The sequence below is a fragment of the Oncorhynchus tshawytscha genome, linkage group LG04 (genome assembly GCF_018296145.1).
Source record: "Oncorhynchus tshawytscha isolate Ot180627B linkage group LG04, Otsh_v2.0, whole genome shotgun sequence".
Classification (NCBI taxonomy): domain Eukaryota; kingdom Metazoa; phylum Chordata; class Actinopteri; order Salmoniformes; family Salmonidae; genus Oncorhynchus; species Oncorhynchus tshawytscha.
This window is the reverse complement of record NC_056432.1, coordinates 74,907,195-74,923,050: the sequence shown is the minus strand read 5'-3', so window position 1 is coordinate 74,923,050 and position 15,856 is coordinate 74,907,195. Positions and strand designations below refer to the sequence as shown.

At 43.5% G+C, this 15,856-nt stretch overlaps 1 pseudogene; it reads right to left on the bottom strand.

The window, feature by feature from the left end:
- Positions 1-1,271: 1,271 nt before the first annotated feature.
- LOC121846325 overlaps positions 1,272-15,856 on the bottom strand; it is a 32,923-nt pseudogene continuing 18,338 nt past the window's right edge.

The following is a 15,856-nucleotide window of genomic DNA, read 5'->3' as shown; positions in this document are numbered from 1 at the left end:
TCAACAGTTCCCCGTGTGTATCAAGAAGGGTCCACCACCCAAAGGACATTCAGCTAACTTGACTGTGGGAAGCATTGGAGTCAACATGGGCCAGCATCCTTGTGGAACGCTTTCAACACCTTGTTGAGTTCATGTCCCAGTGAATTGAGACTGTTCCTAATGTTTGGTATACTCAGTGTATATGTACAGTACCAGTCAGAAATGTGGGCATATGTACTCATTCAAGGGTTTTTCTTCATTTTTACTATTGTCTACATTGTAGAATAATAGTGAAGACATCACAACTACGAAATAACTCATGTAGTAACCAAAAAAGTGTTTTACAAATCAAAATATATTTTAGATTAGATTCTTCAAAGTAGTCACCCTTTGCATTGATGACAGCTTTGCACACTCTTGGCATTCTCTCAAAAAGCTTCACCTGGAATGTTATTCCAACAGGAGTTCCCACATATGCTGGGCACTTCATGGCTGCTTTTTAAACATTCTGCAAAGGGTGGCTACTTTGAAGAATGTAAAATATATTTTTATTTGTTTAACACTGTTTTAGTTACTACATGATTCCATATGTGTTATTTCATAGTTGTGCTGTCTTCACTATTATTCTACAATGTAGAAAATAGTAAAAAATAAAGAAAAACACTGGAATGAGTAGGTGTGTCCAAACCTTTGAATGGTACTGTACATTCAAAAACATACCTTTTTACATCTTCTATTGAATATCATATCTTTGTTTCTTTTTTCAGACTCCAGTACTCCTGCCAGTAGAAATGTTTCTCCTCCAATAGCAGCCCAAATGAAAGTTTCAGCAGCATTAGAATGATTATCATGGATGTTTTAGATGTTGACCCCAAATGAGTAAAAGGCATGGTTTTTCATCTCTCTCGCTCATCCTTTCTCAGCTCAAACAGTACACAACTCAACACTTCACACCTCTGTTTTTTATATCAATGTCCATCTAATATATTTGTATCCATCTTATTATTATACCGTTTTTTTTCTCTTACAATTGATGTTCATATGAAGTAATAGAAAATAAAGGCAACTGTTGTTGTTCTGTTGGTTGAATAATATGTGTTTCCTCCCAGGCCTATAACAGACCTCAGATGTCTCATTTTCTGTCGTTTTATAACTCTGTTGCCTTGTCTCTTGGTAAAAAAATAAAGTACCTTGAAATGACCTGAATTTCCAAAGTAAAACATGAGCTCAGAAAATGTCCTCCGTTCAGTCTGATGGTTAGAAAAGGGAAGAGGGTCAGCGAAGGGGGGCGGTCCTTGGCTTGTAACAGGAAGTGACTTGTGGGAGAAGCTTGAAGGTTAATTCCCGTTCAGATGGAGCAGCCCTCCCTTCCTGTCTACAGCCTTCCTTGACTTCCTCCTATCCTCCCTCCATCCTTCGCGTACGTCCTCTCAGAGGCCTCTTTTTCATTCACTCCTCTTTCTCTCCCTCCATCGCTCAGTCATTCTCACTTGTCTATAAGGAAGCCTCCCATCCAGCGGAACTTGCAGGCAACCCACCGTCTGAGAGGGCAGAAATACTCAAAGTGGAACTGCTGGAACTCAGGCGTCTTGCGTATGTCCCGGAGGAAGGCGATGTCCAGGTCAGACTCAGTCAGCATGATGAGGAGGGAGAGCAGGGCAAACAGAAGTCCCATGGTCACCAGGAACATACGCAACACACTCAGGATGAACTTATGTAGCTCCTGCACCTCCTTGTTAGGGAGAGACTTCCTGGTCCGACCCAGCCGAAGCACTCTGCCGTCGGGGCCAAACTCAGCCACCTGTCCCTCAGGAGTCCCGGCCTCCGACTCCTCCTCTTCGATGCTGCAGGGGGGCTCCATTAGGGTGGCGCGCCACGGCTAGCTCCAGGCTGTGTTCGGCCATGGGGGGTGGGCAGCACACTGTCTGAGGGGCAGTAGGCCTCGTCAGAGATGACCCGCTGGGATGACCCGCCCTCGCCGGCATCTGTTGTGTGGTGACGGTGTCGCGGCATGAAGGAGTCGCCGTGGGAGACGGAACGCACGGGCGTGGAGTGGGCGGAGTCTCGTAGGGACTCCAGGCCTGAGAGAGATAGAGATAGTAGAAGAAACATCAAACTCAGAGCTGTGAAAATGTATCCCATCATAAAGACAATGAGCAACAACTCCTATTACACAAATAGTGAATCCACATAACACATGTCAGTGTACCATGGAACAAAACTACACATTGGGGCAGAGAGATATTGTGTCTCTCAGTTCAGTGTTCAGATCTAGTTATTCATGTCAATCCCTGAGTCAGGAGACCTTTGGGATTAGAGGCAGGATCTCCTCTGTAACCCAGAGTGTTAATGTGAAAATAGAGAGCTCAGCCAGCCTTTAAAACGATCCAGGGGGAGAATCAGAGTCCTCATGGAGGATCATAGGTTTCACTCTCACACACATTCGCTGTAGGTTGTAGATACTACCTTGTCCTGCTAAATAGAATATGTTCCATTGATCAAGTCAAACACAGAGGAACAAAAGTGTTCTAATCCAGTAGGCCCCTCTGACCTAGATATTCATAGGTTTCACCTCCATCACTTGGTCGCGTCATGCCATTGTTATGAATGTTCTCAATTCGGCCTCCATCAGTAGCGCCACAGTGGTGCCCTAAAATCCTGTTATACCCAGTCATTCTGGACAGAGGCTAACAATTGTTTAGTCTAAATTACACTATACTGCTTAGAAATACGCAGATATTGCTAAAGTAGTCAAATGTTTAGTAGGAAACAACTTTTCCAGCATTATTATGTTGTCAAATTTACTTTAGACATGGCAATGTTGTCATTAGTTAGCTAAGTTCATCAAACATAGCTAATAATGCTAACGGTAGCTAGCTAAAACCTGGTGTCCACTCAATCTTAGCTAGCTAGCTAAAGCTATACTACAGTCACGGCCAAAAGTTTTGAGAATGACACAAATATCAATTTTCACAAAGTCTGCTGCCTCAGTTTGTATGATGGCAATTTGCATATACTCCAGAATGTTATGAAGTGTGATCAGATGAATTGCAATGAATTGCAAAGTCCCTCTTTGCCATTCAAATGAACTGAATCCCCCCAAAAACATTTCCACTGCATTTCAGCCCGGCCACAAAAGGACCAGCTGACATCATGTCAGTGATTCTCTCGTTAACACAGGTGTGAGTGTTGACGAGGACAAGCATGGAGATGACTCTGTCATGCTGATTTAGTTTGAATAACAGACTGGAAGCTTCAAAAGGAGGGTGGTGCTTGGAATCATTGTTCTTCCTCTGTCAACTATGGTTACCTGCAAGGAAAGACGTGCCGTCATCATTGCTTTGCACAAAAAAGGGCTTCACAGGCACGGATAATGCTGCCAGTAAGATTGCATCTAAATCAACCATTTATCAGATCATCAAGAACGGTTCAAAAGGAGAGCGGTTCAAAATTTGTGAAGAAGGCTTCAGGGTGCCCAAGAAAGTCCAGGAAGCACCAGGACCGTCTCCTAAAGTTGATTCAGCTGCGGGATCGGGGCACCACCAGTACAGAGCTTGCTCAGGAATGGCAGCAGGCAGGTGTGAGTGCATCTGCACGCACAGTGAGGCGAATACTTTTGGAGGATGGCCTGGTGTCAAGAAGGGCATCAAAGAAGCCACTTCTCCAGGAAAAACATCAGGGACAGACTGATATTCTGCAAAAGGTACAGGGATTAGACTGGGGACTGGGGTAAAGTCATTTTCTCTGATGAATCCCCTTTCCGATTGTTTGGGGCATCCAGAAAAAAGCTTGTCTGGAGAAGACAAGGTGAGCGCTACCATCAGTCCTGTGTCATGCCAACAGTAAAGCATCCTGAGACCATTCATGTGTGGGGTTGCTTCTCAGCCAAGGGAGTGGGATCACTCACAATTCTGCCTCGAACACAGCCATGAATAAAGAATGGTACCAACACATCCTCAGAGAGCAACTTCTCCTAACCATCCAGGAACAGTTTGGTGATGAACAATGCCTTTTCCAGCATGATGGAGCACCTTGCCATAAGGCAGAAGTGATAACTAAGTGGCTCGGGGAACAAAACATCGATATTTTGGGTCCATGGCCAGGAAACTCCCCAGACCTTAATCCCATTGAGAACTTGTGGTCAATCCTCAAGAGGTGGGTGGACAAACAAAAACCCACAAATTCTGACAAACTCCAAGCATTGATTATGCAAGAATGGGCTGCCATCAGTGTGGCCCAGAAGTTAATTGACAGCATGCCAGGGCGGATTGCAGATGTCTTGAATAAGAAGGGTCAACACTGCAAATATTGACTCTTTGCATCAACTTCATGTAATTGTCAGTAAAAGCCTTTGACACTTATGGGATGCTTGTAATTATTCTTCAGTATTCCATAGTAACATCTGACAAAAATATCTAAAGACACTGAGGCAGCAGACTTTGTGAAAATTAATATTTGTGTCATTCTCAAAACCTTTGGCCACGACTATACATCTAAAGTCCATCTGGCAACATCAAAATGATGAAAAAATGTTTTCCTACTAATTATTTGCCTAATTTTGAATGGCATTGTACTTCCAAGCCACTTTTGATGAAATCTTCATCATCACTCATTGACAATGCATTGAGTAAATTGCTTAGTTAGGCATTAGTCCCAAAAAAAACATTCAAAAAAATATTGTGATGAAACATGCAACCCATGAATACCAGGTATACCCCAACCAATCCTCTACAAATGCTCCACTACACTGCTACACAACAGACATGCAATGCAGCCACTGATGTCACTCTACAACACTACTAACATGACCTTAAACCAAATCAACTCAGAATCAAAGCCGTTGGCCATAACATTTACTCCAGACAACATTTCGCACAACACCAGACCCAAAACAAATACTTCCATCTAGCCGCATGCCATCGTTCCATCCCTAATGGAAACAGGGAATCTGAGAAGGAAGAGGTTCCTCGAAGGCTTCTTGTGTTACCCCCAGACTCCAGGGTCATGGCTTCCAAAGCTGTTTCAAAGCAATGTTACTAAGATCTGTAACACTAGATGGAGGATTCTGTGCCATGATGATGTACTTGCTCTTTAAGATGTGTAAGTGTAACCCTGGATGGTTTAGTAAGGGATTCTGGATCCTGTGCCATGATGATGAGGTCCTTTACCTTCGGAGGAGCTACCTGGCCTGTTGGAGCCATAACCAGGAGGTGTTACGCTCAGCCTGGACGAAGCCCAGGAGGCCTCTGCGGACCCAAATCCGGAGGCTGAGGGTGCCCCAGGGAGGGCAGGGAAGATGGGTATGGCCCCCCAGAACCTTGCCCATGAGTCTGGGCCCCAGCTGGAGGACGCGGACCTTCATATCACGGTAGCAGTGGTTGATCATGCACAGATGCACATTCACCTTGGTCTCGATCCGGATCAGGCATTTCACCATGGTGGCTGTTGAAGGAGTGAATAAGTGCACTCTACCGGCGTCCAAGTTACCACTGTCCTACAACTGCCCTACTAACGTCCTACCACTGTCCTACAACTGCCCTACTAACGTCCTACCACTGTCCTACAACTGCCCTACCACCGTCCTACCACCCTACTCTTCCCCTGTGTCTGTCCGCTCTACTTTTGTCCCTAGTCCCCTGTCTGCTGTTGTCCCCTTTCCCTTTGTCCTTGTGACTGGCGATGGCTGGCTACACTACACAACTCTGTCTCTATGACAGCCAGGCAGGCTGGGAGAGTGACTGGCAGCATCCTGAGATCAGGAATGTGGCCCAATTGCAGTGTGGTTATCCTACCCCCCCCCCACCACCACCACCACCCCCCACCCCCCTAAAACTGTTACCCTTCTAACCATATACTCCATAGTGACATACATGGAGAGGCCCTGACAGGAGGGCTATTTTTAGGCTGGGTATTATTACCACTGTAGATTCCAATGAAGAACAGGAAAGGTTTGGACAGGGTTGGAGGGGTTCAATATCAGGACCTGTCATTGTACAATACAATGCAACCGACATCATGTAGGTAAGTTGCTACTTCACGTTCCTGTTTATACTGTAAAAGGGACTGTGAATGTTCTTTACAAACCAGCAAGGTGACTTCCTCCTGCCACAATAATACCTTAGTCACAGCAACTCTTGAGAGAATTGCAAGAATGACAAAGGAGAATAGATAATTGGTGCAGCCTTTGGTGTGTGTGTGTGTGTGTGTGTGTGTGTGTGTGTGTGTGTGTGTGTGTGTGTGTGTGTGGATTATGGATAAGCCTGAATGACACACACAACTGTTGCTCCGCTCTCATAGCAAAGGTACTACTCAGGTTACTGCTCAAGCTGTGTGCGTCATGTGTGTGTGTGTGTGTGTGTGTGTGTGTGTGTGTGTGTGTGTGTGTGTGTGTGTGTGTGTGTGTGTGTGTGTGTGTGTGTGTGTGTTAAAAGCCCCCCAGAATAGAGGCACTGTAAGAGGCACCATTCAGACACTAAAGCAGTGAAGTACCATAGCAGCATAGATCTCAGACACGTTTAAATCTTATGGCAGCTGCTTTGTAAGGCACTTCTAAAGTAAATGTAGGGTTTAAAGTAGCTCTGCTAGCGGTGCAGATGCAATCTGGGACCAGTTTACTAATGGACTAAAATGCACTTTCAATAGAGATTATTCATTGAGCATACTTTTCAGTCCAGGAGTAGGCTTTATCTGGGTCTGGCAAACCAGCCATCTGTGTGCTATAACGTGTTGTTACACACATGAGTAGACTTAATCCAGCCCTATCTATGTCTACTGTAAATGATTGTAACTGCTGTGTGTGGAGAGGGGCCAGTGTGTGTTTTACCCTCCATGATGGAGATGTGTACAGCTCGCCGTCTTTGTCGGGGGACACTGGTCAGCCTTGGCCCGTGGGTGATGGAAGGACAGCTCCTACTGGGTACCAGACCAGCCCTGTGGAAACGTGTTACATGTTGGGGTTACAGGCATATGCTCTTAGAAAAAAGGGTTACAAAAGGGTTCTTCTGCTGTCCCCATAGGAGAACCCTTATTGATTCCAGGTAGAACCATTTTTTGGTTAAAGGTAGAACCCTCTGTGGAAAGGGTTGTACATGAAACCGAAAAGGGTTCTATCTGGAAACAAATAGTTATTCAAAGAGTTCTCCTATGGGGGACAGCTGAAGAACCCTTTTAGGTTCTAGATAGGATGATATATAGTGGAGGTAATTCAGCTGACAGTTTTATCCAAAGGGACTCACAGTCCAGCAACATATAGTGTATATTCAGTATGTGGGCCATGTGGGAATTACACCATCTAGAGTTGTAAGCAACATGCTCAAACTAAGTGCCATGGGTAGCCCAATTCTGATATTGTTTTCAATAATTGGTCTTTTGACCATTCAGATCAGATCTGAAAAAGATCTGATGTGATTGGTTAAAATCCAATGAGTGGGAAAAAAGATCAGAATTGGGCTACCTGTCTAAACACAGCCATGGTGTAACTCAGACATCAAACTAACTGCCATTGTGTAACTCAGACATCAAAAGCACCAAGGCTCACCTGTGAATCTCTGGAGGTTCCCGTTTTATTTTGGCACTTTGCTCCATCACTTCCTTAGCAACCCTGCCACTGAGAGCCAACACAGAGGCAAAACATAACACTCAACCGTGCATTATCACCAAAAACTGAACTGAAGGATCCTCAAAACGTTACTTATAGCCAGTACATGTATTTACCTGTATCTGAATCTACTTCCTTTGAAGAACAGATTACTGCTGGACACCGTTCTGACCTGGCTGGACTTGTCCAACCTGTGATTGAACAGAGACAAAGAGATTTAGCAATGTAATAACATTGTAATAATAGCACATACACTACCGGTCAAAAGTTTTAGGACACCTACTCATTCAAGGGTTTACTTTATTTTTTTACTATTTTCTACATTATAGTGATGACATCAAAACTGTAGTAACCAAAAAAGTCTTAAAAAATATTATATTTGAGATTCTTCAAAGTAGCCACCCTTTGCCTTGATGGCAGCTTTGCACACTCTTGGCATTCTCTGAACCAGCTTCACCTGGAATGCTTTTCCAACAGTCTTGAAGGAGTTCCCACATATGCTGAGCACTTGTTGGCTGCTTTTCCTTCACTCTGCAGTCCGACTCATCCCAAACTATCTCAATTTGTTTGAGGTTGGGGGGATTGTGAAGGCCAGGTCATCTGTTGCAGCACTTCATCATTCTCCTTGGTAAAATAGCCCTTAATGAGCCTGGAGGTGTGTTGGGTCATTGTCCTGTTGAAAAACAAATGATAGTTCCACTAAGCACAAACCAGATGGGATGGCGTATCGATGCACAATGCTGTGGTAGCCATGCTGGTTAAGTGTGCCTTGAATTCTAAATCAATCACAGACAGTGTCACCAGCAAAGCACCCCCACACCATAACACCTCCTCCATGCTTTACGGTGGCAAATACACATGCGGAGATCATCCATTCACCCACATCACGTCTCACAAAGACACGGCAGTTGGAACCAAAAATATCCAATTTGGACTCCAAAGGACACATTTCTACCGGTCTAATGTCCATTGCTCATGTTTCTTGGCCCAAGCAAGTCTCTTCTTATTACTGGTTTCTTTGCAGCAATTTGACCATGAAGGCCCTGATTCACACAGTCTCCTCTGAACAGTTGATATTGAGATGTGTCTGTTACTTGAACTCTGTGAAGCATTTGTGGGCTGCAATTTCTGAGGCTGGTAACTCTAATGAACTTAGGGTAACTCAGGCTCTAAGAAGTAACTTCAGGGTCTTCCATTCCTGTGGCGGTCCTCACGCGAGCGGATTTCATCATAGCACTTGGATGGGTTTGCGACTGCACTTGAAACGTTCAAAGTTCTTGAAATGTTCATTATTGACTGACACTCATGTCTTAAAGTAATGATGGACTGTCATTTCTCTTTGCTTATTTGAGCTGTTCACCATAATATGGACTTGGTCTTTTACCAAATAGGGAGAAACTATCTTCTGTGTAACGCCCCTACGCTGATAAATAACACAACTGATTGGCTCAAATGCATTAAGAAGGGAAAGATACCAATGAACTTTATGAAGGCACACCTGTTAGTGAAATGCATTCCAGGTGACTATGAAGCTGAAGCTGGTTGAGAGAATGCCAAGAGTGTGCAAAGCTGCCATTTTGAAGAATCTAAAATATAAAATATATTTTGATTTGTTGAAAACTTTTTTGGTTACTACATGATGTGTTATTTCATAGTTTTGGTGTCTTCATTATTATTTTACAATGTAGAAAATAGGAAAAATAAAGAAAAACTCTTGAATGAGTAGGTTTTCTAACACTTTTGACCGGTAGTGTACATTGCATCATATATTGATTGATTGATTAAATTACTGATAGTCAGTGTAACTCACTTGTAGAAAGCCTGATTCTCAACTCCACACTTCCACAGGTGTTTACAGGCCTCAGGTGTAGGTGCAAAATATGTCAAGATGATCTTCTTGTCCTGCAGTGAGTATACACATGTAGGTATGTGTATGCACATCTGAGTATGACAGAGTATGCACATCTTGTATTTCACATCTTCTGACTTGGCTACCAAAACCATAGAAATAGAATGAATAAAACGGGTTTGGAAGCTCTTACCCTGGCATTTGACTGGTAAACTCATGGGTACACTTGCAATGGCTGCCTGGTATTGGGATGCAATAATTGACATGGTATTTTGAAATGTTATATAAACTGAGGATGGATTGCCATGGTAATGCAGAATGTTCATTCAAATTATGCTAACTGATGTGGCTTGTGCAATGGAATACATTTTTTGTAATGCCAGTTGAGTTGACTCAAATCCCAGCACAGATTGAAGGGTACACTTCCTGCTTTTACTTTCTGGCATGGGTACACACAAAATGGCTGCCAGTCCACCAATTAAGCAATCATTGACTTGAATGGAGACACCACTTCTATTCATTCTATTTCTATGAACGAGACCACAACAAGTACACATTTATCTATCAACAATGGACCCACATCTTATTTCCAGATAAGTCATTAACTTCTCTATTACGGATAAATTACACCTTCTCCCCAAAGGTCATTTCCAATGCATAAAACAGGTTTATCTACATGAATTTCACTGTGTAATTTCAGAGCAGAAAGGAAACCATTTTAATAATGCATGTCATGGAACCCACCTCTTTCTGATTTGCATATATATGGAATGTCTTTGCCTCAAACTTCAGCTTTGTCACCTCGTCCCTACCCACCAAGACAAGACAAGACCAGTCAAAACCGAACAGAACAGTAAGAAGCGTTGAAATATTCTTTGTGACCAACTGGCAGATTAGAACAGCTCTGTTTTCTAGTCAGGAGGAGGGACAAATAGGTTTAGGTCTGAGACCGTGGGATTCTGGACTGCCAGGTAAAATAGAACAATTGCTAACGACAGGCAAGCCAAATGTCGCACATTTTATGCAACAACTACACACTTAAATCTCTTACATTTTATGCAACTATTTCTGTCTGTAAAACAAGGAAGGCTTGACAAAAGTTATGACTATGCTAACCATATTATTACTCACCAATTGAGGAAATGGACTCTCCTGTTCCCCTGCAGGACAGTGAAGCCAAACGGAGTGAAGGCCAGGAAGGCAGGGTTCCCTGACACATCCTGACACAGACACAACACAAGTATTGAATACACGGTATATGCTGTTGTACAGATGTCGGATCTTAACTTGATCACTCTTTTGTCGCAGAGAATTTTCCTGCTACATCAGGAAATTCAAATGAGCCTTGTGAGTCCCTGAAAAAATAGCAGTTGAGTCAATGGGATCAGGACAAGCTATCAAAATTATTTTCTCACTCGCTCAAAAGCTAGGTCTAGGTCCTATTACTGCAACATTCAAATGTACCAAAATGTATTTGAAATGCAACCATACACATCAACAACCACCATCTTATATAGCTTAAAAAACACAAGATAGATTGGTCTCCACTAGGCTACGACATACAGTACAAGGGTCAACTATATCCTCAGCTTATGAATGAACTGTCAAAATTTAGTTCAATTGCAGGCTGCGTCCATTTATTATAATCCACACAAGACACGCTATAGCCGGCACGTAGCCTACATAAGGTATCCTGTAGGTAAGGTACTGTGTTGTATACAAACACCGCTTCCAGCTGTCCCCTGGCGGAGATTTTAAATATTTCTTCATTATTCAAATCATCCTGCTGCAGGATTATTTTCCTCCTGCGACGAAAGGTGTCAAATTAAGATCCGATATCTGTATGTAATGTACAACTGGCCTCACAAACAGAATAGCAAAAAAAAACATGTTGTATTAAACGAGGTTCAGGCTGTACTGGAATCAATAGAGAGCTAAAAGGACTCTGCCAGTGCAGAGCTATAATGGACCCTCCTCTTATCAAGGTTTTGGTACCTTGCAGGGGGTGAGGGTCCACACCATACGTCTCCAGCTCCTGGGCCTTCTGCAGGAAGTTCAGCTCGGACTCTTCTGGAGTCTGTCCTCTGGGAGATGAGGACACAACAGACAGATTACTGTGGGCTGTGTGGTGATGGATGGAAAAGGTTCCAGCGGTAAGCTAATGATTTGTAAAGGGAATTTCCTTTCATTCATTTCAGTGAGTGAAAGATGAGAGAGACCAACACTAGAGGGCAGCAGAGGTAAGATCCCATAGGTGGTCTACAGTAGTAGAGTCTGTATATATGGATACTGCATATACTGTGAAGGGGGAGGGGAGAGAGAGAGCCTCTTGAGGGTGATGTGATGTTCAGCTGACTGGCAGAGTTGTCCCAGGTTGCCACAAACTAATGACACAGCAGTACAGTACTGAGAAAAACACACACCCACACACTCACCCGTACACACGCACGCACGCACACACGCACACACTCTGAAGGTCACTGCGGTCCCTTCACCCACTATCCATAAGCAGGAAGAGTTGGACAAATAGCAGCTAGGAAAATATTGTATATTCAGCATATGATGTGGATATGAAATTGCATATCTACGGCTAAGCTAGGGTCATGCATAATATATCTCATCAACATATCTATTTTCATCATGGCTGTAACATTCTATCTAGGAGAGATAGGATGTTCTTGTATCAAGTTAGGTCCACAATCATCATGCTGATGATGACACTATATTCAATTACAAGCGCTATGTCAAATATCATAATCATCTGGTAGAGAGAGAGAGAGAGAGAGAGAGAGAGAGAGAAAGGAAAGAGAGGGGAAGAGAGGGGAAGAGAGGGAGAGGAGGCTAGTGGGATGGATGATGTCTATGTTCAGAATCAGGTGTACATAGAGACTACAGACAGAGACTGAGTGAACTATGTGTCAAATAAAATCACAATGCGGTGTTTGACAGGTGTCACCTTACATTAGTTCTGTCTTGTGGATGTCAGAGATGCGTCTCTCCAGCTTCTCTGAGTGTTTAGGGAAGAACTGGAACTTGGAGCTGTAGCCCTCAGGATGCTTTCCAGGATCATAGTCACCAACCTCAGCTGGGGGAGGATGGAGAACACAGGAGACAACAGAAACAACTTTACCTGTGATGTCTGCAACACACACAAATACATTACTGGGAAGACCTATGTAACCCATATGACATAAAGCATAGTGACCTGGCTGTTATAAACCACATCTATTGTAGTCATGGTACATGCCGTCAGAGCTTCTCTTCTATATCTCTGCTATAGGTTAACCTGGCTGTTATAAACCAAATCTATTGTAGTCATGGTACATGCCGTCAGAGCTTCTCTTCTATATCTCTGCTATAGGTTCTTTTATAAGCCACATCAGTCCCTCAGAGCTTCTCTTCTGTATAGAGTTAACCTGGCTGCCCATTGTAGTCAATCAGAGCTTCTCTTCTATATCTCTGCTATGGTTAACCGCTGTTCCTTGTCATGCAGCCTGATTCTGTAAAGAGCCAGGCCCAGACAATCAGATGGCGGCCTTGTCTGTGTGGCGGGGGCAGGAGAGCTAAGCCTTAAATCAGCTGCCTGAATGCCAATGAGGATGCTGCCACAGTGCTGGAGGCTACAGTCTGAGCTTTAGACCTATACCTCCACCACACTACCTCAACTCACACACTCACATCACAATGAAAACAGTAGGTGACAGTGGTATTTTTCCATGAAGTCTTATAACAAACACCTTTATAAAACCTCTCTTAGGCCTCCTCCCCCTATCTGAGATATCTACTGCAGCCCTCATCCTCCACATACAACACCCGTTCTGCCAGTCACACTCTGTTAAAGGTCCCAAAAGCACACACATCCCTGGGTCGCTCTTCTTTTCAGTTCGCTGCTGCTAGCGACTGGAACAAGCTGCAACAAACACTCAAACTGGACAGTTTTATCTCAATTTCTTCATTCAAAAGACTCAATCATGGACACTCTTACTGACAGTTGTGGCTGCTTTGTGTGATGTATTGTTGTCTCTACCTTCTTGACCTTTGTGCCGTTGACCGTGCCCAATAATGTTTGTACCATGTTTTGTGCTACTACCATGTTGTGTTGTTACTATGTTGTTATGTTGTGTTGCTACCATGCTGTGTTGTCATATGAGTTGCTGCCTTGCTATGCTGTTGTCTTAGGTTTCTCTTCATGTAGTGTTGTGATGTGTGTTTGTCCTATATTTATGTGCATTTAAACATTTAAAAAATATCCCAGGCCCCGTCCCCATAAGAGGCCTTTTGCCTTTTGGTAGGCCGTCAATGTAAATAAGAATTTGTTCTTAACGACTTGCCCTAGTGAAATAAATGTTAAATAAAAAACAGGCAAGAAATACATGGGTTTGCTGTGGTCCATTTACCTTGTAGTATGTAGGCAGCCAACATGGCAGCATCCGACGTCTTACACAGGAGACGACCATGGTACAGATCTCTCTTGATCTGTAGGAAGACTAGATATCTGCAAAGGAACATCAGAAACAGTGTGTTTTTGGTCCCTCCAAACAAGCAAGAGATGTACTGAACCTAAATGATTTGTTTCTAATTTCTTTCATTGCATTTGTAGCTCCATTTAAGGGATGAGTGGGTCATACAGACAGCCCAAGAGAGCCCTGATCTTACATTCCCAGACGATGTTCTTCACTTAACTCTGTTCGTTTGTTGGTTGCTTGGAAAGGGTTTGTAGAGGAGAGTGTTTGAGATAGACCGTGTTTGGTAAAGGAAGGCCTGAGGCGAGTAATGGCGTGTCTCTCTGAGTCCGTCTCTGCTCCTTCCTGCCTCTAGCCTACAGGGCCCAGGAGACCATTCCATACCCAGCTAAAGCACAGCCACTTCCACCTCCCAACACAGAGGGGACTTCACCTTATCTGGCCCTTCTCTTAATTGGATCCTTTTATCTCTCAGGTTGAGGAGATAGTGAAGAATTATCTCACTTTCACTGCTTCTAGAAACCAGGATGATGAAATAACTTTTCCACTTCTACTAGTTTGAGTCAAACAAACAGTCCCCTGGTTGCTACTGGGTCGTTCTACACAGGATGACAAAACAACTTCCCGCGGAGAAGGCTTCCTCTCCAATTCAATGTCAAATAGGTTGGAATCCTGCTGGAAAGTAAACGGCACAATAGATAAAACTGTCGACAGGCAACTCCATGTGTCCAGGTGTGTTAAGACATGAGAGGAAAAGAGCCATTGTCAGGGATGTTTTGGTGCAGGAATATCAGCATTCAGCAGGTTTACCAGGTTAGCAGCATAAGCAATATAGTGTCTCTATGCAACATAGGCCCTTTGCCCCACTAGGAGATGAAAGGAATAAGTAATGCAATAGAGGTTTAATTCTGTGACCCAAGCTTGTTTGCGTGATGAGTAGCCTAACCTTGCCTGAGACCTGAACACGTAAAGTCAGATAAGTCACAACTCTATACTCTGCCTTCACATCTTCTCCTCCCTGCAGAGTGCTGCTGACTTCGCCTGGTGCAACATACTATACCCTCTAGCTAATAAATATATGGAAAATCAGTCGGTGTCCCAAATGGCACCATGTCCCCTAACTAGTGAACTACTTTTGACCAGGGCTCTGACAAAAAGTAGTGTACTTTATAGAGAATAGGGCGCCATTTTGGATTCACCCAGGCTTTTAGTTCCCATCTCCCCATCATTAATACATAACCCTGTCCAGTCTCATTCAGAACGTGCTCTGTTAACCACATCCTTACCTCCTACACTGCAGTACCATCCTCCTCTTCAAACAGAACTTCACTTACCATGATCTGAGTGGATCTGAGTGGATCTGAGTGGATATGTGATGATTGTCTTTCAACCTGGCTCTGTCCTCTATGATTTCACATATCATCTGTGATTTAGTTATGATTTGAGTTATAATTAACTCCTTGTGATCTACTGGTCTAACTGTAGTCTTCTGTGACAGACTGTTACTTGGCCAGCACACAAGAGATGTGGTTTTGGGTTTACAGATCAGTTTAGCTGTGGTCCATGGAGAGTCCTTCAGTCTTCTGGTTGAGAATGTGATTGTTATTCAGGCTCTTGCAATTCATGTGAAAGTTTCATGTGAGATCAAGTTGCCTCAGACTGCAGCCCAAGAAAACGCACATTTCAGAATATTTTACCCAGCATTAATTTCACACACCAGTGGCTTATCTTCTCTAAGAGCAGATTTGATTTGATTTGAGCAGTAACGCAATAAATACCATTATTAATCATACAGCAAAATGTCATAAGTGTGTGTTTGTGTGTGTGTTAGTGTGAGTGAGTGTGTGTGTGTCTAGTCTTTACAGAAGGTGCTGCTGGCAGCGTCACCAGATGGTGGAGGATTGGGAAGTGGTTCTCTCCCTTCCTAGCTCCGACTGGGGTTATGAGACAATGGGAAGCAGTGGAAAG